Source organism: Lepisosteus oculatus, chromosome 5 (genome assembly GCF_040954835.1).
Source record: "Lepisosteus oculatus isolate fLepOcu1 chromosome 5, fLepOcu1.hap2, whole genome shotgun sequence".
NCBI classification, from domain to species: domain Eukaryota; kingdom Metazoa; phylum Chordata; class Actinopteri; order Semionotiformes; family Lepisosteidae; genus Lepisosteus; species Lepisosteus oculatus.
The window spans coordinates 22,609,446-22,624,288 of NC_090700.1; positions in this window are offsets into that span (position 1 = coordinate 22,609,446).

The window sequence follows — 14,843 nt, forward strand, 5'->3', positions numbered from 1 at the left end:
ACATGCGTTTTGAGTGGCTACATCAGTAAGTTGCAGATCTAGGGCTATGTCTACAATCAGTCTGCTATTTGCCAGGCAGAAAGTAAATACACAAATGGTGAATCTCATTGACAAAATTAATTTCTGTAGGAATTTTCTTAATTTACTCAAAAATGCAGAGCTATTTAGTCTTTGACATGGTGGATTAGTTTTGTGAGTGTTTTGTCATTGCAGACTGAAATGAAAAATAGGTCATTGATGAACATTTTCATCATTATTGTTGATGAAATTAACACAAAATTATCATTCTAAGCAGGGATGATGCTTGACCACAAATAGTTTTCTTGTGAAACTCCAGTCTTGGCCTCTTAGAACATAAATAATATAGTTGGCTGGTCTCACTACAGATGAAGGGATGTGCTGTGTTGAGAACCTCCACATTCCCTCCTCTGACATCACGGGTCCTGTCCTCCTTTCTGCTTGAATCAGTCGTGAGGGGAAGCAGGGGGAGCTTGGAATGCTGCTGGTTGTTATTGAACAGTACTTCTATTGTAGCTGTCTGACGTTACATTAGGCATCCTTTCGTAGGAAACTGTGAGAGGATTTTCCACTCCTGTCTAGATGAAGATGGAGGAGAGTCAGCTGGCTTTGGTGTCAATATTTTTTGCTCTGTTTTTGATTTTTTTAAATATATCATATATTATATATAATATTTAAATCACTATATGAAACTAGAAAATATAGTCATGTACTGAAACTAAAGCATTTGTGCTTTTTAAACTATTATGCATATTCTTATTATTTTACATTTGAAATACATTTAAATCACTTAGGGTATTCTAAAATGTATGAAGACAGCAGTCCATTCTGTACAAATTAGGATGTATGCCATCAAAATGATATGCAAATTAACACAAATCTGGCTCATGATGCTGTAGTCATGATTAAACAGCCCATATTACACATTATTTTACTGCAAAAAATGTTTGAAAGGTTTTATTGCAAATTAAAATGTGTGAAACTACAGGCACATTCTTGTTTTATCCTAATGATGTATCCTAATGCTACATTAATCTACACAGGATTAAACCCTATAGCTGTTAATGATCTTAGGCTCCTGATACTGTGTTTGAGAAGAGTCATAAATTACCAGAGATGATTTATTGCTAAGACAACTTCAGATGGCTGTTTTTGACTTTTGGGGCATTTTGCTTAATAAGACTATATAATAGTTTCACTTGTTTACAACACCAGCCATCTGTTATAATCACCTTTAATAACAGATAACATTTTTTTAAATATATTATGCTGGCAGCAAATAAATTCTAATTTCCAGCTTATTATGCATGAGCTGCTCTGTGCTGAAGCACTAATTCTCCTTTAGGTCGATTTATTCCCTTTCATAACACTACCAACACTACACCAAAATGATCACTTTAATCAGAGCTGGACATTGGATTTAATGAATATTTTATGTGTAGAAACAAATGGATACAGTCCCTGGCAGCCTTTATTGGTTTTATTCATACTTTTTTGCCTTTTCCACTGAACTCTGGAATAGGAAGAGGCAGACCTGCCCCCATTCTATTCCTGCCATAGAAACATAGAAGCACACACCCCAAAAGGCCCAGTTTTCCACTGAGGCGGATGCTGTAGAAATGGATGAGGTAATCATTTGTGTTAAAAGTACTAAAACTCAATGCTTACTGTAAAACCAGTATTTTACACATTATTTAAATATATTATGGATAGTCTAAAACAGCAATCACACTTCCCTTTTAGAGCTTTGCAATATATGCACGATTTACTTTCTGGCCAGAAACACACAAAGCAAAAACTGAAATATAAAACAAAGAATGTTTCATGTTCTATGTAAGGAGCGGAGTGGTGGCTCTGTGGGTAAGGATCTGCACTTCTCGTTGGAAGGATGCTGATTCAAATCCTGCAGATGGCAGATGAATCCTACTCCGTTGGCCCCCTGAGCAAGGCCCTGAACCCCAACTGCTCCAGAGGTTCTGTATAATAGGTGATTCTGTGCTCTGACCCCAAGCTTCTCTCTGTGTCTGTGTCTCATGGAGAGCAAGCTGGGGTATGTGAAAAGACAAATTCCTAATGCAAGAAATTGTATAGGGTTAATAAAGTGGTGTTATGTTCACATATTATTACTGTAGTTGGGAATAAGAAATACATTCTCCAAAAGGTCAGAACTGATTCCTTGGACCCTAACTGGTATATTTGTTTAAAAACACTAGAAATATATAAATAAAATGGTTACAATTTCCAAAAATTCCCTTTTCATTTTGAAAATTTTAATATATAATATACATATTAATAAGATTTTAGTGTTCAAGAATTAGATTATTTATTGAATATTTAATTATTAAAAATATATATTAGACATACAGTAATGGCTTCATATTTCATATTTCAACTTATTCAACATATTTAAAAGTAAATTAACACAAAAAGACCATATTCAACAAAACGTTTGAATTTGTTCTGTACTGTAACTTGCCTTATGGTATTGTGCATTAGTAACCAGGAGACACTGCCAGCAAGTTGTCCTGTATGTTTGGGGAATTAGGGTTCCTAAGCTAAAGCAGCATCAGTGACTATTGAGAATGTATTGGGAACTGTTTCATAATCACAAACTTAGAATAATCAACTAAAATAAACAACATCAATCCCGCCTCTGGATCCAGTGGATGTCTGCAATTTATCTCTCTATACCTATGCATGGTCCACTGTACTGAAAAGGGAAATAAAACTGTAAAAAGGTTGTGTCCAGCCTGTCATTCCTGACATTGCAAACACAATTGGAAGATCTTATCTAGCTGTTTCTTGAACAAAGTTAGACTCCCGCAACTCTTTGTGTAATGCAGTGTCTTCAATGTTGATTCTGGAGAATATAACTGAAAAATAAAATACGAGACACTCCCACAGGGAATGAAATATTATTTCTGAGAATCATTCATATCCACAAAGACAACATTTGATAATGATAATGGTAACACTTTATTTGAATTCTGCTACATAAATACTTCATAATTCCTTAATAAATGCTACACGTCACAAGTTTGTAACCACATGATGTTACTGCACTTAATGCATCTTACTTTTTTCAGTAAACAGGAGCCGGAGGCTAGCCATGGAGAGACCGGAGAGATGAGAAGACCCTATGCGAAGTGGCAGGAATGGAGCAAACACAGGGTTCACTCTGGGATCAAGGTAAGTACACCAAGTATTGGTGTTTGGTTTGTAGGACTTGAATGAATGTGCCTGAGTAGTTCCTGCTGTAAGCTTGCCATTTTGCTGTCTTCTTTGCTCTTCAATTCTTTAGTTGAACAGATTTTATGTCGTCTTTACATGTGAACTTTCAATGTGAACTTCCACTCATTTCAAATTACTGACCTCATTTCCAGTTCCACTATTTCATTTAAATATAAATATTAATAACTTCACATATTTTAATATTATGTACTGTACCTTAAGAAAGCAAATGTATTAATTATGTATTTTTAAAAAAGTTGCTTGTAAAATGATTATTGTGAATGATATATCAATGATATACTGTATCAGTAGCAGTCTAAGGGATTCATAACATGTGACAAACAAAGGGATCCAAGTTTAACATACAGTAGTTATACAGTACGAAAGGACCTGCAAAAGCGTTCAAAGTGAGTAGATGAAGCTGTAAGTGTCCATCAAAGTGTTTAAAAGAAGATTTAATGCTACAATATACCAACATGTGAAGCCTACAAGTCAACTGGCATTACCATTGTTGTAACAGAAGAAATAAGGTTCTTGATCCCGAGATGAAGTGAAACAGATGAGTTTATTGCATGCAAGGAACAATAAAGCCGAAGTCTTGTTTCCCGCAAGAAACAACAAAACCGAAGTATTGTTCAACGTACTGTTACAAACTTTTGGGTTATATAGTGTTTTCTTCTCCGTTTCTGACGTCACTCGGTCTGATGGTAAAGAGGGGGGTTCATGGTATTTGGCCAGTTTACGATGTTCTGGGCAAATGGTCAGTTTAACATTACACCCAGGGGGGTTCCTAGCTGGCATCTGCAATCCTTATCAGTTAACCCCCTTTCCTGCCATAAACCCCTGCTTGTGACTTGGAAGTCTAAACCCCCTACAGAAAAGATTAAATTCAAACCCCCGTCTTCACATCTTTCTTCATTCCCCCCTTATAAAATATGGCATACGTCAGTGTAGCCTATTTTTATACATACAATGTCAGGGCAGATCTTTCCTTTCTTGGCGAACAGGTATGTATTGCCATGACATTGTACGTTCCTCGGTTATGGCAAGATGTGATACATGTTTTTGTGCACGTGATGATTACAATTATACATATAAACAATACTACTCCTACAGATAAACACTATAAAAAGGTTCCACCCCAGGCCCCAAACACAGACTTTACCCAAAACCCAATTCCCCAATTTTCAGTATAATAGTCCTGATATTTCTGTCCCTCATTGTAAATGTGTTGGGCCAGATCTGAGATGTGCTCAGAATTATCAGGGATATATGTGCAGCATTCAGTGCCAATTACTGCACAAGTTCCTCCTTGGGCCGCCAGTACATAATCTAAAGCTAGTCGGTTCTGCATGGCCACTGTTCTGAGGGCTACCATCTCATCATTAACAGCCTTCAGACTAGATGAGGTAGAATTTGCTAATTCTTCTAAAGTCAAAGCCATTTGAATTAACTCTCGACTCAGAAAGTTCATGCTGGCTTGTGGAAATATTATACCTAAATAATATTCCCAATCAGCCAATTTTCTTTGTGGTCTGTGGTTAGGTCCGAAGGGGGTGTGGGTTTGAACACGGATATGAGGAACCACATATCCTAAATAACATGAGCCAGACCACTGGGCTGGCAACCATGGGTAGGCTCGTTTTCCACAAATGAAATATGTTCCGTTTGGCGCTCCCCATGCCTCTGAAAATAAGAAACTTATACCGAATTGTGGGGTGTGCCGATCCCATCCTGGAATTTGGAAGGTAGAGGTGGATATATTTGCAGAGATGGTAAGGTTGCAACGACTCCATCCAACCAAGTGCAGACCATTAGTGTGCTGAAAACATATGTTTCCCTCACGTTCCTTATTGAGAGTCAGGTATGGTGGTGTATGGCTTCTGTTATATTTAGGAGCGTAAGAGCCTGTGAAACTCGTGGGCTCTAAGCCTCGCTCCTGTAGATACTGTAATGTTGTGCAGGTTAAAGTCGTGTTATGGCAACCCCCATAGTTTGTCATATTAAAATCTCCTAAATTATCCCTCCAAATGATCATGCCTATGACTTCCTCGAGACGCCAAGGAATGGCTCCCATAGGAAGTCCTCCCTGTACATATTTGGGTAATGCTGCACACACCCAGCAGGCACTTTGGTTGGTTTTCTTAGCTGTCAGATAGGAGAGGCCTAAAAAGGAATTAATTCCATGTTCTCCTTTGTGGGAGAGATGATCATTAATCCCTGCGGAACATAGTTCTACAGCAACAATTATCATTATTGACAGAAATGATTTCATTCTGAGTCTGTAAATGGGGATGAGGCTCGTCGGCAGTGTGGCGCGTGGATCCAGCGATCTTTTCCTTCCACTCGAACCGCAGACTCGGTTGTCAACAGGATCTGGTAGGGTCCGTCCCACCTGGGCTGGAGAACCTGTGAAGGAAATTTCCTGATCCACACCCACTCTCCTGGGATGAGGTTGTGCCCTCCTTCAGGTGGTGGTCCCCACGCCTCCAGGACCTGCTCGCGGGCTCCTTGGGTGGCCTCTGTCAGCTACTTGCAATAATACAAAGGAATGGTTGATCCCTCTGAGGAAACCCCAGTCTCAGCACCTGTAAGAGAACTTGTTTCAAATTATTAAAGGCGGCTTTTGCTGCAGGAACCAAGGCAATCTTGTCCTTGTACTGCACTCCCCCCTTAAGCAGATCTGTTAAGAGTTGTGCTCACCCTGCAAAAAACATATTACCCAGGCCCTGTTAAAATTCCACAATGCTAGACACAAAAGGGCCTTATCATAACTGCTTCTATTAGACACTCTAAAGCTGAAGCAACTCAGACTTGTGGGTTTCCTCGTCAGGGGAAGCACTCAGAATACCATCAACATACTGAGTGATCACAGCCAGTTGAAGCCACGTGATACCCTGTTCTGCATAGTCATTCTTTGTAATGCATAATATTTCAACCCAATAGATCTGGGATCAAACCACCCATTAAAATCTGGTACTTGGCAAGTAAAACTTGCTGTCCCAATACTCCTGTGGCCTCCTGCCATCTTCCCATATACATTGCTCTATAGTACACTGTTGAACAGAGGAGTGAAACAAGCAGGACAGTAGTGCTCCAGTATCCCCTAACAGAGAAACCAACATTCCATTAACAGTACATTTTTATCCACTGGACTGGGACAGACTTAGGGAGGCTACAAGGGATTTACAGGATCTAATCGTTAGGTAAACAGATTTTCTCACAAGACGTTATTCTCCCCAGTCTCGATTCTAAACCTACAGCGTTTCAGCATGTCTGGTCTCGAGACATTCGAATAAAACCAAATTGTTTCCACTATTACAACTAATTGTATAAATTACAATTTATAATAATTTATAATAATACAAAAACTGTTTAACTACTTTTACGTCCACCTGTACTGTACTTATACGTTTCAGACGCTCTTATATTTTCCAATCTCCTTAAGTTGATTTTCGTCAAGTCTCTTTAGTTACGTCTCTAGCCAGTCCCGCTGGCTAAACACACTCACACCGTCATTTAGTAGACCAAAACTCACAGTTACACACATACATGCCGGCACACAAATTCATAAAACACACATACACATCGAGAATATATTTTTCTCTTCGTAATACAATGTGCTGTATTCTTGTTTTACTTTTACATGAATCCTTTTAATTCCTGAAGCGCACTCCAGGTTCGCTGCATTTCTAATTTCGGGTGCGGTACTTTAGCCCACCGGTCAATATCTTACGGTTTTGGATTTGATCGTATGGGGGAAATCAGGGAAGGTAGGTGCGATTGCAGACCCCCTCGACGGGGTGCGAGACAGTGTTAGAGTGGCGCTGTCATCAACGGCGCCAGCCCCTGCTACATCAAGTCCTTTCCCACTTCGAGTGAGAGTACAGATCTGCGGGCGCCCTCCCTCTAACAGGGGAGACCCTGATCCGTTTTTATCACACTCATACCAAGTGTTATCCCACTCAGACCCCCCTTCTCCATATGGCCACTGAGGGAATTGATCCCAATTATTTTCGTTTCCTGCCTGTTTGTTCCCCTGTGGGAGAGCAGGACATAACTTAGTCGCTGGCTGCAGCACATTTACCAGTGCAGCGTGACCAGGAGTTAATTCCTAATTCGTTTCTCACTCTCCTGTACTGCCTCTTTTAGCTTTTTTTTCCTATACTCTTTCGTAGTGAGTAAAGTATATTTTTTTTTCCGGGTTTTTATTTTCCCCGTAAACACACTTTTAAGTCACATCCCAATTTCTTTCTTTTTCGTCATGTATCTGCCACTACTGGTGCCGGCCGTGCACCAGGGTGGGAGCTACATGCTTGTGCTTTTGCCAATCAATACTCATATATGCTTTCTTTCCAGGCGTCTTCGCCCCAAATTCCCTCTGACAAGCTCAGCTTTTTCCATATTTTTCTCCTTCTTTTCCGTCAACTTACACTTTTCCGATATTTAAACGGACCCTTCCACCACTTTCTCAAACCATCAGTTAGCGCACATGTTCGGTCTCTTTAAGATTTACTTTTGTCGTGTGTTAGGTAACAGCTCATTCAGTAGGGGGATGTTTTCACTTGGAAAAACCTGTGCATTCCTGCACTCATTCAGCTAACGGCGTCTGTTACCTCCGGATCTAAATACCTCTCAGAGACTTTAGAGAGGATTTACACCGCACTGTTCACAGGTAAGAAACGAGACCTCGAAAACCCCCTTTCTTGATCAGTAATTCACCATCCCCAGAACGCCAGCATCGCTGCTTTTGCCCCGGGGTGGACTTACGCACTGAGCTCAATCAGGGCGATTCTCGGGTCTCAACGTCCTTTAAATCCTGCTACTTAATGCTTTGCTCTTTTATTATGAGGTGTGTTTATGTTAGTGTCGTGCGTGTGTATATGTATTTCACAAACAAGGAAAACACCAAAAACATACATACATATATCTCCTCCACTCCTGCTTCCTTTAAAACAAAAAAAAACCACGCCACGCCAATCTGTGCACGATCAAGGCGTAGCTAATCTCAAGACCCCGGGCGTAATTAAAGCCCACACCAATCCTGGATTATACGTGCATTTAATGCACCACTCAGCTCCAGAACCCCGGGCGCAATTAAGGCCCACACCGATCCCGAGCCACAGAACTCCGGGTGCAATTAAGACCCACACCAGTTCTGACCTTCAGAACTCCGGGTGCAACTAAGACCCACACCAGTCCTGAACTACGTGCATTTAATGCACCACTTGCTCTAGAACCCCGGGCGCAATTAAGGCCCACACCGATTCAGAGCCTCAGAACTCCGGGTGCAATTAAGACCCAAACCAGTTCTGAGCTTCAGAACTCCGGGTGCAATTAAGACCCACACCAGTCCTGACTTCACGGTAAGGGTCCAAAACCCGTTCAAAACTCCACGCGCAATTAAGGCATACACCAGCTTCGAACGCCTGTACACAATACCGCGGAACCCCTGCCAGACCAAATTCTGGGCTTACAGCAAACAACCCATTACATACACCGGTGCCTTCCCCGGGCCAGAGGAATTCAGAAACTCACGTTTACTCCGTCATCTCGGGCGATTCTCGCAGGGAGCAGAGATTTCCCAATCGGTCAGAGAGAGTCGGGACTTTTAAATAAAAGAGGAGTCCTTACCTCTTAGTTATGTGCGCGCTGACCGTCTCTCCTGCCGATGGGAAGTTCTGCGCCTTCTGGAGCATCCTGCGACTACGCCAAATTTGTTGTAACAGAAGAAATAAGGTTCTTGATCCCGAGATGAAGTGAAACAGATGAGTTTATTGCATGCAAGGAACAATAAAGCCGAAGTCTTGTTTCCCGCAAGAAACAACAAAACCGAAGTATTGTTCAACGTACTGTTACAAACTTTTGGGTTATATAGTGTTTTCTTCTCCGTTTCTGACGTCACTCGGTCTGATGGTAAAGAGGGGGGTTCATGGTATTTGGCCAGTTTACGATGTTCTGGGCAAATGGTCAGTTTAACATTACACCCAGGGGGGTTCCTAGCTGGCATCTGCAATCCTTATCAGTTAACCCCCTTTCCTGCCATAAACCCCTGCTTGTGACTTGGAAGTCTAAACCCCCTACAGAAAAGATTAAATTCAAACCCCCGTCTTCACATCTTTCTTCACCATTGAAATTAATTTTTGATTGAATTGATTTACAATTTAATATCAATTTACAACAATGTTATACGTCCATCTAAAGTACAAACTTCTGAATGTTATCGCTATAGCGGGAATCTTGTTTCGATATACCATTAGGCACAAGCTAGGCGGGGATTTTCCATCACAAGCCTTATTGCAATTAAAAATTAGTGATCTTACACTCAATAAGTACATCATTATGTGAAGTAATGTAAGCTTTCTTTTAGCAGGACATATGGAGACCTTAAGAAAAAACACCTGCAAACACGCTACTAGCCAAAGTGTCACCTGAATTTTACCTGTGTCACCAGAGTATAAAAAGTCTCAACAGAGCCCGGACACCCTCCCCCCCCCAAAAAAAAACAGGTACAGTTTAACTTCTTAAACTAAAGCTTCATTTTCTAAGAACAGTGAGCCTCTATAATTGAATCCAACGAGTGCCTGAGTCACTGTGTCCGTCCAATATAATAATGCCACAAAATGTATTTTTTGTGTAGCAAAAAACAGACATGCTTTAACAAAATATACTTACTAATCCTGTCCCTGGCAATCTACCTGAATGCCCAACTATCTGAGAAGCCCTTATTGAAACCAAAAGAACCACAATTGAATGAGTTTTGATAATAAGAGAGAGAAGAGAGAAATAATAAGAGAGTCCCCGTTACCCCCATTTTGATTTAAATCGCAAACACGTGTTTAATTAAATTTCTTTATTGATTCACAATCTGACAATGCAACATAAAGTGTTATCTTTGTCTTCTAAGTATCTTAATAAACTTTCAGCATAGCTTTCTCACCATTTAGACTTATTTTTCATACCATCACTAAACAAAGCAGGAGCGTATTGTACTTCCTTTTGGGATCAAATGTGGAAAGATTAGATTGTAATTGTTTTTATTTTTTAAATACATTTTAGAAAAGTGTAATCTTTACTAAAAAGCTGCATTTATTTAATACCACTTGATAGTTATATTAATAGAGATAAGAATTCAAGTTGATACTCTTTAGACTTTTAATTATTTTAAACTGTATTACAGCATCATACACATTAAACATGAAAAAGTTGGTATATTTTGTAAAAGCAAGATTGCTCAGTTGGACAGTATAAAGCAAGTATTATTTTAATGTTTGTAATCGCTATTCTTGCAAGTACAAACATAAACTGGAATGCTACAGAACCCTAAACAGACAATACACACTTTTAGTTTAGCAGGATTTGCGCGATAAGCACATTGTTTAATGGGGATGACATTACCCATGTTTATTATCACTGTACAAGACTACTTCAGCCTGCGTAGTCTGCAAAAGAACAAGTAATAGGTTTATTCCATGCTGAAAAGAGAAGAGAGAAAACGCAACGTTTTGGTGTTGAAACCTTCTTCAGGTGTGAGGGTCTTCAGCTCAAAATGAAACGCTAAAATGTAATGTAGTCTCTGAACGGGTTAAACTTTGATTTGGGCTTGCTTGATGTCACTGCCTTTCATATGAAATCCTGCTTGAATCCTTCTAAACTAAAAATTACACACAAGAAGCATATTATTGCACAATATTGTGAGGCTCTGGAGAAATTTCTCTGTGAACTGAAGAATTAAAGTGTAAATTGTCTCCTCCTTTTAAGCTTGTTAATGCAACACGGAAGATATTACTGTATTAATGATATCATGGTGGTTTGCGTCCTACACCCTGCGGTACATACAGTACGAACATGTTGTGATATTTAGAAATAAAAAAATGTCAATATACTGTAGTGTCCATAATATTTGCTATTTTAGTTTTTCAAAGAAATGTTTTTTTTTGTTAAAAGAAAACTCATATCGATTGCTGGATTTGAACTCCCAATTTTACACTTATAAGTCAATTACTTAAGCTATCACACCACAGACACAGTGACATACTGTAGCATAGTGGTGAAACAGCCATACACATATCAATAGAAATTCTTATACTATTGTCTGTGCTACAGTACCTGAATATAGTTATATCGTTATTAATTTCTTTAGATATGCCATTCCATATTATATTCCCTATTAATCAAATTGTAAAAGTGTGCTTTTGTTTACTCCGATAACAAGCGAATTTGCAGAAAAGCTTAAAATAATCACTTTTCACAAAGTATATAGGCGTACAGTAATATGGTCAGAAAGAGCATGTAAAATAGTTTCTGCAATAACCACATGTAAGACTTTGATGCTTAAAATGTTTAGGGAGAAATGGAATACTGATTTGTATTTTTTTAAAACCACCAGTACCTGCAATATACAGTTTACTGTACATAATATGTTTATGTTCCTAAATTAATATTGTTTATGACCTTCAGATGCATTATGCTTTCTTCTTTTTATGCTCAGCTACTAAAATTTCCCTTGAGTTGTAAAATTCCATATAAATATTCAATAGTAAGCGGATTAAAATGTGCACAGAGATTAAATGATTAAATCTTTTCATTACCAACCAATGCACCACGAATGCCCCTGTGAGTCATTTTTGCCAGCCAATCATGTACCACGGTACAGCGTGGTGGATCGTGCGTAGCTACGTGCGGAGCTACGTGCGGTACGGGTTTGTACTGCAAACTTTGAATGGCTGCATCTGTATGCTGTACTGTTTTTTGTTCACACTGTAGTAAATACAAATGTCTCGAAAGTGTAATAGTGTACTGAACCGAGCTATATTAAAAAACAGTTAAATATAAGTGCGTAGGTAATTTACTAAAGTGTATGACTGTAGCGGCGAGGCTTAATAATAAGGCAGAATTAAGTGTTTCTGAGCTTCCCAAATGAGGCCTCATTTCTCTGTTCATCTCTGTGGTGCAGCCACAGAGAAACCATTCATGCAAGGTGATTTAAGGTCCAAGGACAGCTCCCAAAGGGGGATGCACTTAGCTAAGCCTGGCTATCATGATCAATGGTCACCCATTGGCGCCTATCTGTCTAGGGAGTGCCAGTTGGACATCTGGACTGCATTACTAAGTGTCAGGACTAAGTGACTCATATCTCACCTTGATCAACCAATCAGGGACTGGTAGGGCCGAGTAACCCACATGGGACTCTGATGCCCATGGAACTTTCAGCCAATCAATGAGCTGAAGTTCCTCCAGGTAAAAACAGGCAACACAGAGAGCCTGAGTGATTCAACAAGATTCAGATCCAACAATTCTAAAGGGAATTCAAAGGAGAATTCCAGGGCAGGACGGCCCAGGAGCAGAAGGCTCCCAAGGGCAGGACATTTTCGCAGCGCGCCTCCTGACCATCCTGAGACTCAGCCCGGACAACCACGGAACGGCCAGTGTGTCCGAGTGCCAGAACTTTCCTTTGTTCTAAGAGTCTAGAGTGGAGGTTGCCAGAGAGTAACCAGCAGCAGGCCTCGTGAACAGGTCGGAACTGTGGAAAGCTGAATCACTATTCAGAACTAGCTCTTCATCAGGAACGAACCGGTCCTCTTCCTGACTTGCTGGGACCCACAGTCATCTTTTCTCCTGTGCACAAACTTTGCTAGTTAAAGCCAACAATGAGCATCAGCAGCGCACCGTCGCAAGCCGCACAGCACAGCCTGGCACCGAGCCAGAGAGCGCGGATTGGACAGCAACAGCCTGCAACTGTTCCTTTGTGCCCGCAGGAGATCTGAATCCCCAAAGATTGGATGAGTATTCAACTTCAATGCATTACAGCTCGAGAATTCAATTGTTATCCCAACCAGTTGATATCAACTTAATTCCTAAGAGTTATGTACTTGTTTGAGTATCTAATGTAGAAGTTGTAACCAAGTTCACTTTACGAAACGGTCTTAATGAATGATATACTGAACGTATGTCCTCTTGATGTGTAACTCTTTGTAACTGATTGAATATATATCTTTTGTATTCTGATAACCCTCTCGATAAGATCTGTTAGGTTTATATGCATATTCTATGTATTAATAAATGTATCCTCGTGTATTAGTACCTGTGTGTGTGCGTTGTTTGAGTTATGTCGCATGGTTGGACTCTAAAGCCATCAAAAGAATCAACTTTGTGATTTACTGCTACAATTAAAAATTGTCTCAGTAAATGCCCAAACCCTACAGAACTGGTGCCTTCAGAGAGCCACTATGATTACATATTTGGCGTCCCTGAACCGGTTTTCTCTACATTTATTTGGCGTCCCTGGGTGGGCGTGGCAAGACTGAAATGAGTCAACCAAGCGGAATAATTCAATATAAAACGCCGCGGGTTTCATACACGACAATACAGTGTGCTGAAAGCCGAAAGAAAAAGTTCCCCTTGCTCTTTAAGCAGTGCTTGATTGTTTTGTGATCTTTTGCGATCTACCGGGTTGATTGCATACTTGATCTTGTGGTTTTCTGTGGTAAAACTGTGATTTCATACTTAAAAGTAATACTCTTTAAGTTTAACGATGGTTGCTAAAAGGTCTGAATTCGAGTCGCTATTAAGCACTCTCTCTAGCAGCGACAGGTCTGACCACGATCTCTTCCATATCTCCGTCAGCGGAGAAGCTAGGAGAATAAATCTCCATTCTCTGAGAGAGCTAGCGAAGGACATAGAGAGATTTGACCCCGCAGTGTCAGAGAATAATATCGAGAGTTATATTCAAGACCTCAGGTATAACCTGCAGTACCTGCCAAACGCCACAGAACAGGAGAAAGTGTTTCTGGTTAGAAAAACTACCAGCAGAGCTGTACATGAGTGGATGGCTAGGCAGATGAAAGAAGTCTGTAATGACTTTGAGCAGCTTTGTCAAGCACTTATCGAAGAATACAGTGCGTTTATTGACCCGACCGCTGCGATAGCCGCCGCTCTTAACATTAAGCACGAGAGAGCAGAGTCCCCTCGCGAATATTACGAGAGACTTAGACGAACTTATTTTGCAGGGCGAAATGATGAGGGTTGCGAAGAGAACACACATTTCAAGGGTTTATTCATTGCGAATCTCCACCCGTCAGTCAGAAAGATGATCTTAATGCATACAGATGCACAGACCATGAAAATGACTGATATCAAGAGATTCGTGCAGAAAGCCTGGGAGTATGATGTCCAAAGTCGCTCTGAGCAAAAAGCTGTTAAAGCGACTGTGTTCGCCGTCAGAGCCAGCAGGGTTAATTCCCCCCTGCTCGAAGGAGCACAGGCTCCTGAGCTGGCTAAGCCCCGTTCCAAAGCACTCACACAGGACCGCACCCAGCGTCCTAAGTGCCATGAGAACACCGGGGGAGGGAAAGGGCTAGAAAAAGCTGAACAAAAGGATTCAGTAGCCGCCCGCCTGGCCAGGCTTGAACAAGCTATATTAGGACAGGGACAACCGCTCCCCAAGGCTGCCGGAAGCGTGAATGAGCTGATACTCTCCAATGGAGGAGGCGGAGACCCGCCCCCTCTCCCTCCCGCAGTCTATCTGATTGAGCGGAAGGGTTCCTGCCTGGATAAGGTCAGCCACTCCCAAGTAAGTGCTGACTCCACCCCTG